Source organism: Natator depressus, chromosome 1 (assembly GCF_965152275.1).
Source record: "Natator depressus isolate rNatDep1 chromosome 1, rNatDep2.hap1, whole genome shotgun sequence".
Taxonomy (NCBI): domain Eukaryota; kingdom Metazoa; phylum Chordata; order Testudines; family Cheloniidae; genus Natator; species Natator depressus.
This window is the reverse complement of record NC_134234.1, coordinates 251,920,346-251,932,722: the sequence shown is the minus strand read 5'-3', so window position 1 is coordinate 251,932,722 and position 12,377 is coordinate 251,920,346. Positions and strand designations below refer to the sequence as shown.

At 45.5% G+C, this 12,377-nt stretch overlaps 1 protein-coding gene across 1 annotated transcript in view; it reads left to right on the top strand.

Annotated features, from left to right (window-relative positions):
• Window positions 1–3,020: 3,020 nt before the first annotated feature.
• The window catches only part of SYN3 (synapsin III), a 280,530-nt gene continuing 271,173 nt past the window's right edge, over window positions 3,021–12,377 (top strand). Inside the window, exon 1 of the mRNA XM_074941255.1 lies at window positions 3,021–3,179. The gene's annotated coding sequence lies outside the window, so the exon portion shown is untranslated. The remainder of the gene's footprint in view (window positions 3,180–12,377) is intronic.

Here is a 12,377-nt window from a genome sequence, read left to right as displayed (position 1 = left end):
AGACCATGTTGAAGCCAGCGCCGTTCTGTCTTCCGCACTACGGTTCGAAAGCTAGCTAGATGAAAGCTAGCGCAGGTATGCTTATCCAGGCTACAAATTATACCTCCAGTTGCAGTGTGATGTAGCCCCCCCCTTTTTTTTAAAGGTCCCTAAATGAGAGTTGAACTCTTCTGAAAATTTGGCCCCACTTGTGAGTGCTGAGCACTGCAAAATCAAGCCCTGAACTCTTCTGGAAGCTTGGTTTTGTGATGAAAGCAGGAGAAGAGGCGGGGAAGGGTGTGTCTAACAGGGAGGTTTGGATGGAGCAAGGGAGTAGGATGAAATGAGAGTAGACGTAACAGCACTGTGCAGTGGCCAGTGGGGAGTGGGCAGGTCATTCTCAAGACCCCAGTCCTGCTGCCATAGAAGTCAGTGACAAAATTCCCCTTGACTTCAGTGGGGCACCAACAAGCCCTCCAAAGAGGTGGTCTCTCCAAGGTAGGGTTAAGGCCCATGGCAGGGAACCGCAGGTACAGAAATTTTGTGCTGTGGCTGCTTGTCGTGTGCTTGCTCAGTGAATAGAGAGAGCCTTTCACCCTTCCTGGCTGCCAGTCCAGCACCTTTCTCCAGGACTAAATTCACATCAGAAGTAGTAGAGGAGCCTGCTTGTACTCTTCCCAACCAGAGCCCTACTCCTAATTATTAAACGCCTCATCAGGGAGGCTTTGATACTGGGAATTAACTTGAAAGGGATTTAATAACCAAGGGCCATACACATCCCTCAGCCCTCAGCAGAGCTCCTCATTGAAGTGTTTCCCTCTATGAGCATCTCCTGAATTTTGAGCAGATTTCTCCAGTAGCCATGGCAACAGCCTAAATCTCATTCCCTTTTTGTGATTTAGGCAAGCGTTATTTAAAATCTCTTAAATAAATGATGCTAAGATACCCTGAGTTTTGCGAGCAGCATTGGGCAGCTCACCATGTGGGTTAATTTAATCGCTCTACAGTTCCCACTAAGTACATGATTCAAGATCTTCATTTTAGATAAAAGTCCTTGAAATCTCTGAAGGGTGTAAAGAAGAGAGAGGAATTGTCTTGGCACAAATCCTCTGAGTGAATCGTTTTTGGGGTGGGGAAAGTGGATTCTCTTTTGTCAAAAAACCCAAAAAGTTGAAACCAAAACAAACCGTTTAAAACCTGTGTAAGACTTCCAATCTCGCAGCTGTCAGAGCTCATGGCAGTCAGGGGCAGCCATTCCAGAGACTTGAGGGCCCTGCTCTGCTATGTTAAGAATTGTGACTTTCCTTCCCAAGTTGGGTCTCTTATCTTAGGGGCAGGGATTGCTGTGTAGGTAATGTGGTGGTGGCAAATGTCTTATGTCACTCAGCGGTCCCGTCTAGCCTTCCTTCACCAGAAGGGAAGTGACAGTGATGGGGGGGTCACTGAGTGTGAGAGGGAGAGAGACCGCTTTCTGGGAAACCTCCTCTGTGGCAGGGGTGCTGGAACAATTTTTATAAGGGGGGTGCTGATGATCAAGCCAGTCAGTGCGGCAGCACCCCTGGTGCCTCTAGTTCCAGCAGCGCTGCTCTGCGGAGTAAATATGAATGCCTGTCAGGGGTGCAGAGTCAGGAGGGTCATTCCTGGGGCCTGTGGTTAGTGATCTCATAGAACAGGGAAAAAGGGCTTCCTTATTTCACTTGTTTGGTTTCAATCACAGCACCAAGGTGTTATTGTTTGTATGCAGGACCTACAGTATAGTGTAGTGGTAATTATTTGTTTTTCCCCTCCCTCCCAAAAATTGCCCCTGTGTTGCTGTGATCACTTATGAAAGGAAAAACCCAGAGGGCCTAATATCATCGGGGGGCTCCCGCTGCTTATCAACTTGCAGGTGCTGCAATGTATAGCTTTTCAAATGAGTGGGCTTGAGGTTGAAGCAAGTTGGCTGTTGCCCTTTAGGGGAGGTTGCACCGCTCCATAGCTTTGCAACTGCAGCCTTGTCATTCACAGAGGCAGAGAAGCAGTGCTCAGTCATGCCCAAACTATTTCCTCATGCGGGGGGCGAGGGATGTGGGGGGAGAGAGAAATGTTTTTAGTTCTTGCCCTGAATCACTGGCAAAAATGAAATGATTGCTTTTGCAGGGAAAAAGCACCATTTCACCAAAGGCAAACTTCCATCTGAGGTTCTGTAATGAGAATTCACAATTTTGCACATTCATTAACCGGATATCCAGCCCCACATATCTCTATGGGGGGGGGGGGGGCGCTCCCACCTCAGTACTGTCAGGCTGTCACTTTTATGAGAGGCAAATCCTGCCTCTCTCTCTCTCTCGCTCTCTCTCTGTTTCTGTCTCTCTGTCTGTTTCTAGTAGGGCTGAATTCTGTGCAAACATTTACTTGTCTGAACTACCTTGTCTGCCTTCACAGGTGTAAATAAATATCACAAGAACGCAGCACATCCCTCGAATATCTGAACTGGCAGGACGCTGGGGTGTGACTGGTTGAATAGAAGAGCTTGCAGTGTAAAGCAATGTCTCTGTTTCCATGTGTTCTGCTCCTCCTGCAGAACAGTTCTATTTTTCATAACATATTTGTATCAAGGGAAGACAGGAAGCATTTGATATTTTGCTGTATTGATTTATCTGGACAGAAATTGTCTTTAGTGCTTTACTTCTCCCCATGCAGTATGATCGTACGGCCAGTCTGGAGGGGAATATTATGTTTTGGGTTAGGGAGGGTTACACAAGAAGAAATAGTGGAGACCAGCATGGTGTGGGGGAATGTGGGGGGTTTACAAGTGGAGAATCCATGGTTCCCTTTCCTCTGTTTATACTGGAGGCTTTTGACTAAGAGAGTGACAAAATCTGGGTGGTTTGCCCTCCCCTTTCTCAGTGAGAGGCGTAAGGGAAAAGCCTGCCGGTGGAGGCAGAAATCTCTGACATCCAAGCCTGCCCATCAGTTGTTTTATTCATTATTATTTAAATTATTCATCCTGCTCCTGTGATAATATAGTTATAAGGAGGAGCCTAATTACATTTACTAGCTGGCTTCAGCCAATAGGGTGATAAGGATCCAGGGCTATGAGATGACGACGAATCCTGCCAGTGTGCTGTGAATGCGAGGCAGAAGAAGGGACTTGCAGTTTGTGTGCAGGAGGGGAAGAGAACAAGTCAAGGGCCTCTGGATTAGCAGACTGAGGAAAGGTAAGGAAGTGAGTGGAAATGGGATTCACCCGTATAATACAGAGACTTCTGTGAGCTTTTTAAAAAAAATATAGCCTATGTGGACTATTTTCCTGGGGAGTTTGGGGGAGGAAGGGATTGTGTGTATGTGTGTACACACTCACACAAGACATGTATTGGTTGTCTTTGTCTATATGTACACATTGCATATGCGTTCATGTATAATATATACACACCCACACACAATGTCCCTGTGCATGTATTTGGAGGTGCTTGTGTTATATATGAATGCAGCAGTGATCTATAAAGTGTGTATATTATAAATGTAATTAGAAAAGGTGAGATACAGAAACTGCCAGATGAGCTAAAGAAATCTGGATAAACCCAGTAGTGTACAAAGCTGATTTGAGGAAAATGGGACGGCACGGATTGCCAGTCAGATATTTGAAATTAAACGGAGCAGGGATGAGACAACTGGTGTGTATTAATCTACGAAACCTGCAATGAGATGTGGGAATGAGAAAGCAAATTAGAACATTTGTCACAGCAGGTGAAGATAAACGGCGAACAGTCTGTAACTGGATTTGCTAACATGGGAAAGAAAGTGTGAATGACTAGGAAAGGCAATTATTTCTATCTGCTGCTGATCTACCTGTACCTATAGGGTGGGAGAGGAGAGAAATCAGGAGAGCCTAGATGGCTGATTAGAAAGTATAAACTGATTTGACCTTCTCATAAACCTGTCGCCTAAATAACATTCTACTGAAGTGTATCCACAGACTTTAATTCTCTCTTCTAATCACATGGGATGGGGTGGGCAGCTGTCAGAGAGGGTGAGACTTTGAACTGGAACCCACAGATTCATGTTGTTTGGAATAGCAGGAGTATGCAAATTAACACAGGAACTTAGCATCAGCACCACCTTTATGTACCGTCCACTTTCCCCTGTTATCAGGAAACTACCTAGGTCGGGTGGTGATAGTTCTGTCAAGAATGGGTTCCTTTAGGATGACCGTCACTAGGTAATGTAGTGCTAAGACATAGAGGGGTGTTTGTGATGATGATACTAAGATGCCTATTTTGTAACAGACAACATCCTTTCAACTAGTTAACAGAGGGTTGTCCCACTGTCTAAAGCCTAAATCCATTTCATTTAATGAGTTAGTCCTATATCCCAAAATATGGAACCCAAGGGCTTATCTCTCATTCTGTTTTTATTCCCCCACTTCCCCTTCTCTTATTGGACTCCATGAGGAAAGTATTTTTCTCCCCTGCTCCCCGTAAAGTTGCAGGCCAGATAGAACAATATATCTCACTGACCATGTTTTACATCAATTGGAACTTTATAGACCCTTCAAATGAGTTCCAGGGAAAACAGAAGCTTTGCTCAGAGAGCATCAGACACTGACTCTGGGGGATATGAAGTCTCCCTACAAAGAGAGCAGGCAGACAGACATAAAAGGAGACATGTATGGAATGACTGCCTTGGAACCTGGATTGATCACACTGGTTCAGTTAAAGTAAGAACTGACCTGATTCCTTGGCATTCCCTGACACCAAACCTTTTATAAGTTTAGTTCATTCGCCTCCACTCCCAGATATCTCCCCCTCTCCTGGCTTCCTCTCGGGGCCAGGAGATGGGGGAGGTCCCAACATGGCTGATATTCCATCCATAATACACCCTTTCCCCTGCTTATCTTTACATTATTCTTGTAATATGGCCTGGGTGTTCTAGAAGTCTCTGGTGGGATCTGATACTGGGGGGATTATCCTGAGTCTAATTCTCTACTGCCTTACAGCATTTACACCTGTGCACCCTGAGAACCAAAGTGGTTGTAAAACCACTCCCATGCTGGTCTGGGAGCACCCACTTTGGACAGGCGTAAATGACTTCATGTTAGATGGGACAATGTTGAATCGAGCCCCTTGTGTGATTTGAGGCACCCTGCACTGTGTTCAATGTTTGTATTCAGTGACGCAGGACCAGCAAAGAAACTGCCGAAAATAATATGCTATAGCCCCTATTTAGGACCGAATAGCACCGTCTTCACTTCATCTGAAAAAGCTAGGCTGACTCAAGTGGGTGTTTAATGTATGGGGTATTTTTGTCACTAGCTGTTCTCTTGCATGTGCACTCTGCTCCTTTTTTGTGATCCTAAGCAGAACAAAGCCACAATTGTATCTGAGTTTGAGTCCAACTTTCAGAACACCCACAACAGCCAAGTGAGCTGAGATTGAAGCAAAAGAAGTTTTGTCCATCCCTAAATAAAACCCGCTTCAACTTGGGGACCAGAGATGCCACTGCTACAGACTGAATAGGAATAATTGAGTCTCCTACATATTGACATAATGAGATCGTCACAGCCGCAATGCAAAGAGAGCTCACAGTTTAAAAAGCTACCTAGGCAGCTCATCCTTGGGTTTAAAAGGAGGCTCCCTCTGCTTATTGTTGCTGGACTGTTGCGTGCTGCTCCAGGAGAGCTGCACATAGGGAATTCAGCGAGTGGGTGAGGGAAGTGTTCTTGGTGACACCACGGCAGTTGCAGGCTGGGATTCAGTTGCAGCATTTATCCCTGGTTGGGTGAATACATTGTTTGCTTCTGCCTTGGTGTCAGCAGTGTGGTTCAGAGGTGGGCAAAATGCCAGATTCTTCCCAGGGAAGCTAATGTCATTGTCAATTCATTGGTGGCAGAGACCATGCTTTGAAATCTGAGGTCACTCTCCCTGTTAATTGCGGAGATGATTAATTCATGCAGTGATATCATTTTCCTGGGCTGAGGTTATGAATTGTAATAATGAGGGGCATGGAGGGATACAAGCCTTTTGCTCATTTTAATGTTGTTAACATTATTACTGTGCCAGCTACTGCCTCCTCCAAACGGTGGCCTGTCCCTTTGGTGGTACTGGCCTTCTTGTCAACTCTCCCCCTTGCCAAAATGGGCTCTGGTGTAATGCAGGCCAGATGCACCATGGGGGACTGCAGTTTGAATGTGGATGATGAGTGAGGGGCCCTTACCTGGCCACAGTAGTTATGGGAACAATAAATTCTAATCCGTATTTCAGATTATATGTGAAACAGAGTCTCTATCCACTGGGTACTTTCCCTTAATCTTGGTGTCCAGGCCAAATTGTGTTCTGCCTCCCTAAAATTCCCCTTGCTATTTCATCTGGATTAAATAATTCTCCTCCTCCTTTAAAAAAAAAAAAGTGAAAAGTGGTCGTGTTGCACAATGGCCGCTGCATTCTGGCCACTGCATTCCACACCAGGGGTGGCTGCATTTCAGAGGCTGGTGAATGACCAATGTTTACTCCATCTGTAATCCTTCAGAAGTAAAGGTGCTGTAAAAAGGTCAGTTGTTGAAATAGAAGCCTAGTAAGGGTGTGATCTGTGTCTGAGGTAATAACTATATCCTAGGCTGAATATCTCTTTCTCTCTCCTATTGTCCTAGTATCTAAGCAAATAAACTCAGCAACTGAAAGCCAAGGTGATTTTAGTAAATAAACTCTTTTGGGTTTTGAGCTTTGGAGTTTGTTAGCCCAGGGAATGATTAGTAGCCAATAAACTAGAGTTGTCTTGAAGTTATTGCAATACTGACATTCTTAATTGAAACTGTAAATAAAAATGAAGGGAAACAATACAGAGGGCTGTCAAACTGCTCCTCCTTGCTCACTCCACATTTTTCCTGCTCCCCTCTGCCATCTCCTTTTTCACTGATGTCCCTCCCCAATGGTCCGCAAGCCTCTTATCTTATGTTTTCAAAACTGAATTGGTGGGGCGGGGGTGAGATTCCAATTTAAAGACAAATGTTGGGGCAAAATGGGTTGCTTTCCATTTAAGCAGTGTGGCAGCTGGGCTTTCTCTTCATCCTAGATTACCCTTCCTCACCACCTGCCCTTGATGTTAAAGTTGCCATTTTCCTGCTTTGCTTTATGGGAGTGGCATTTTTGTTGCTGACAAACAATTAGAAAACTCTGATTGCCATGACTCTTCTTTGGCAATTGGCTTCTTACTCAATCAGGATAGAGGTTTGCATATTTACAATACAGTTATCAAGGAATAACCATGCGGTGATTATGCAGATCCCTCCACTGTGTCTATTAATGACTGGCAGCCAGTTTGCAGAGGATTGCATATTATATAGTTAGTGAGAAATAACCACACAATGATTGTGCAACTCAGACGCCTATAACCACAGCACAATATAACATTGCTACTATTAATAACAGATTGACAGTGGCCACGAGGAGGGTGAAATATCCCCAGAAGCTGTGCTTGTAATTTAAACCCTGCTTAAAGGGAACAAACAAGAGGGTGGCCCTTGTAAATGACGTATTGCTGTGAGGTGATCTACAGGCTTGTGTCCCAAATAAACTGCTCTGCATACGCCTACTGATAAGGGCTAGATTCTCCATTGCTGAGAGTGAGAAGAGGGGGTTGAGGGAGGCTTTCCACTTCCTAAGGTCCTCTCTAATCTGGCTGTGGGATGCTTTGGGTGGAGATGTGCTGAAACAAAGGCAGCAAGGATAGGTGACATGGAGTCCCACTTCTCCTGGAAAGTGGGAGTGTTGCCTTGAAATGAACTCTGAAGGCAATGGCCTGTTGTTTAACAGGATTGTTTTATTTTCACTGGTAACTCTTATTATTTCTCTATTCCACTGCCTGGTTTCATTGACTAGGCCTTTTCCCTTAGCAGAGTCCTCCTTAGAAGGTGCTCAGATACTACAGTGCTGGGGGCCGTTTGAGTGCCCAGCTCAGTTTGGAATCGATTGACTGACTGTACATTAAGTGCTGCAGTGAACAGAGGAAGCATTTACTTTATTTTTAAATGTGTCTACCAAAGCTCTTGGTTTGTACTCCTTCTCTAGGGTTGTTTAAAGTATCTGGCTAAGGGTACTGAGAGAGACTCTTAAAAATGTCACTTCTGAAAGTTATCCAGCTATTTTAAGTACCTAGGATCCCCCCATCACCACAGTATCTGAGTGCCTCACACTCTTTCATGCGTTTATTCTGAAAGGACTCCTGTGAGGTAGGGATGTGCTATTATCCCCAATGTACAGATGGGAACTGAGGCACACAGAGACTCATGGGTATGCAGACATACCCAAACTAGCTTTAATCTAGGTAACTGAGGTCCCTGAAGCAGTGAAGGTGCAGCAGCATGGGCTGGCCCCGCAAGTAAAGTTACCCAGGGTTCCGGGTGGGCTTGCACAGCCCGCACTGAAGCGCAGGCTGCCGTGGCTTTACTGCTTTACTGCCGAAGCTAGCTGGAATAAAGCTAACTCAGGTAAATGTACGCAAGCTGCAGTCACACCTCATGTACCCTAAGCAATGTGCCCAAGTGAGTTTGTGACAGAACAATGACAGGTTTCAGAGTAGCAGCCATGTTAGTCTGTATTCGCAAAAGAAAAGGAGGCCTTGTGGCACCTTAGAGACTAACCAATTTATTTGAGCATAAGCTTTCGTGAGCTACAGCTCACTTCATCGGATGCATTCAGTGGAAAATACAGTGGGGAGATTTATATACATAGAGAACATGAAACAATGGGTGTTACCATACACACTGAAAAAAGTATGATCACTTAAGGTGAGCTATTACCAGCAGGAGAGCGGGGCGGGGGGGGGGGAACCTTTTGTAGTGATGATCAAGGTGAGCCATTTCCAGCAGTTGACAACGTCTGAGGAACAGTGAGGGGTGGAGGGGGGAATAAACAAGGGGAAATAGTTTTACTTTGTGTAATGACCCATCCACTCCCAGTCTCTATTCAAGCCTAAGTTAATTGTATCCAGTTTGCAAATTAATTCCAATTCAGCAGTCTCTCCTTGGAGTCTGTTTTTGAAGTTTTTTTTGTTGAAGAATTGCAACTGTTAGGTCTGTAATCAAGTGACCAAAGAGATTGAAGTGTTCTCCAACTGGTTTTTGAATGTTATAATTCTTGACGTCTGATTTGTGTCCATTTATTCTTTTACGTAGAGACTGTCCAGTTTGACCAATGTACATGGCAGAGGGGCATTGCTGGCACATGATGGCATATATCACATTGGTAGATGTGCAGGTGAACGAGCCTCTGATAGTGTGGCTGATGCGATTAGGCCCTATGATGGTGTCCCCTGAATAGATATGTGGACACAGTTGGCAACGGGCTTTGTTTCAAGGATAGGTTCCTGGTTTAGTGGTTCTGTTGTGTGGTTTGTGGTTGCTGGTGAGTATTTGCTTCAGGTTGGGGGGCTGTCTGTAAGCAAGGACTGGCCTGTCTCCCAAGATCTGTGAGAGTGATGGGTCGTCCTTCAAGATAGGTTGTAGATCCTTGATGATGCGTTGGAGAGGTTTTAGTTGGGGGCTGAAGGTGATGGCTAGTGGCGTTCTGTTATTTTCTTTGTTGGGCCTGTCCTGTAGTAGGTGACTTCTGGGTACTCTTCTGGCTCTGTCAATCTGTTTCTTCACTTCAGCAGGTGGGTATTGTAGTTGTAAGAATGCTTGATAGAGATCTTGTAGGTGTTTGTCTCTGTCTGAGGGATTGGAGCAAATGCGGTTATATCATAGAGCTTGGCTGTAGACAATGGATCGTGTGGTGTGGTCTGGATGAAAGCTGGAGGCATGTAGGTAGGAATAACGGTCAGTAGGTTTCCAGTGTAGGGTGATGTTTATGTGACCATCGCTTATTAGCACCATAGTGTCCAGGAAGTGGATCGCTAGTGTGGACTGGTCCAGGCTGAGGTAGATGGTGGGATGGAAATTGTTGAAATCATGGTGGAATTCCTCAAGGTCTTCTTTTCCATGGGTCCAGATGATGAAGATGTCATCAATGTAGAGCAAGTAGAGTAGGGGCATTAGGGGACGAGAGCTGAGGAAGCGTTGTTCTAAGTCAGCCATAAAAATGTTGGCATACTGTGGGGCCATGCGGGTACCCATAGCAGTGCCGCTGATTTGAAGGTATACATTGTCCCCAACCACTCCGACATCATAATCAAAAAGGCTGACAAAGGAGGTGCTGTCGTCATCATGAATAGGTCGTAATATGAACAGGAGGCTGCTAGGCAGCTCTCCAACACCACTTTCTACAAGCCATTACCCTCTCATCCCACTGAGGGTTACCAAAAGAAACTACACCATTTGCTCAAGAAACTCCCTGAAAAAGCACAAGAACAAATCTGCACAGACACACCCCTGGAACCCCGACCTGGAGTAATCTGTCTGCTACCCAAGGTCCATAAACCTGGAAATCCTGGACGCCCCATCATCTCAGGCATTGGCACCCTGACAGCAGGATTGTCTGGCTATGTAGACTCCCTCCTCAGGCCCTACGCTACCAGCACTCCCAGCTATCTTTGAGACACCACTGACTTCCTGAGGAAACGACAATCCATCGGTGATCTTCCTGAAAACACCATCCTGGCCACAATAGATGTAGAAGCCCTCTACACCAACATTCCACACAAAGATGGACTACAAGCCGTCAGGAACAGTATCCCCGATAATGTCACGGCAAACCTGGTGGCTGAACTTTGTGACTTTGTCCTCACCCAGAACTGTTGCACATTTGGGGACAATGTATATCTTCAAATCAGCGGCACTGCTATGCGGGGGGCCCCGGAGCTACTCAGGGCCCTAAGCAATTGTTTGGTTTGCTTATGCCTAGTGCGGGCTCTTTTTGCTAGTAAGTGGCAACCATCCTGTCACGGAACAGGAATATCCTTGAAAACAGAGTTACTAACTAGGCTTCACTTTGCAGTGTTTTTCCTGCCAGAGGTGTGCTGCTGCTTTAGCACTCCGTGTACTCGATGTTCAGGCAGGTGCCAAGGTTGCAGCAAGATGCCCGTTAGGCCTGTTGATTTACCAGAGGTCTGCAGTGTTACAGCTCCTTGTTTGTGAGGAACTCTCGGGAGGCTATGGCTGCCAGTGACCCCAAGGGATGGAGTCTGAAATGAAGCATTGTAACAAAAGCAAGTAGCAAGCACAAGCCAGCTGCCTCTATAGTATGACGGCTATAGCGCGGCATGGCAACATTCAGTATTCTGCCTTCAACAGAATTAAAATCGAGTCCTGATTTATATCAGGAAATCTGTTAGGATTCCTTCCTGGTAACCAATTAGCCAGTAGACAATGCCTGGCAAGGACTTCTGCGCAGTCATGATCCGAGATCTAGTTTCTTAAGAAACTGGTGAATTCCCTATGTTCTGTAGCAGCATCTGATGTCTACTGGGGTGCTTGAAACGTGCTCCCATGTATCCTCCTCTTCTAGCCTGAGTCTAATGAGCTTCACAGAGTGGTAAAAGGCTGTCTTCTTCAGTCAGGCTTTTGGGTGACTATTACTTTGTTTTCTATTCCATTTTTATGTTCTGGTCAGGAGGCTGTCTTGGACCAGATAGGGTGGGTGTTGATAAAAGGCCAGACTGTTTGTTTGAGTTAGTTTTGAACCAGAAGTTATGGACTCACTCCAGGAATCACTGGGTGAGGGTCTATAGGTTGTGTTATGCAGGAGGTCCCTTCTGGCCTTATAGAATTAATAGATTTTATGTTCTTTATAACGGCTGTCAAGTGCTTTTGTGATCGTTGAAGCTGCCTAGGAACAATCTTTATCTTGTACGATCGTGTTTTTAATGGGGACAGCTGCTTCAGTGGGATGACAGGCTATCCACCAGGATGTCTCTAGGGACTTTTCTGTATCCAATACACCGCAATATATATTGAATGCCATACTGTGTATAGGTTCCGGTCCTGCGATGGTCTACATGTGGAATGCCTATTGAGGCACCTCAACCATAATTGTTCCAACGGCTCTGGGGAGCACAGGCTGGGGTGAAAGTTCCTTCACCCTCTTATGTGGTACAGTAGGTGCACCCACATGGCAGCTCAGCTTTGTATGGCTGGTGTGGAGAGGGTTACACACGTACACGACTGGGAGTTCACCATCCGTGCTAGGCTTTCACAGTCCATGCACTCCTTGAGTTCCACTTCCACATGTGGTAGTGCCTCCATAGGAGCTCAAGGGGGAAGGATCCCTGCTGCATACCCAGCCTTCTCACCCACACGGGGTTAACCATAATCTGTCCTAAAGAAATTAACCCTGTACATACAGAAAGGATGATCGCATAGATCAGCTTTGAAGCCAGACTCTTTATGCATTGACTAATTTGTCATTTGAGTTGGGCACACAGGTTATGATGTATTCTTTTGTTTTCAAAACAATACCGTTTTTCGGTTTCAAATATCTTCTGGT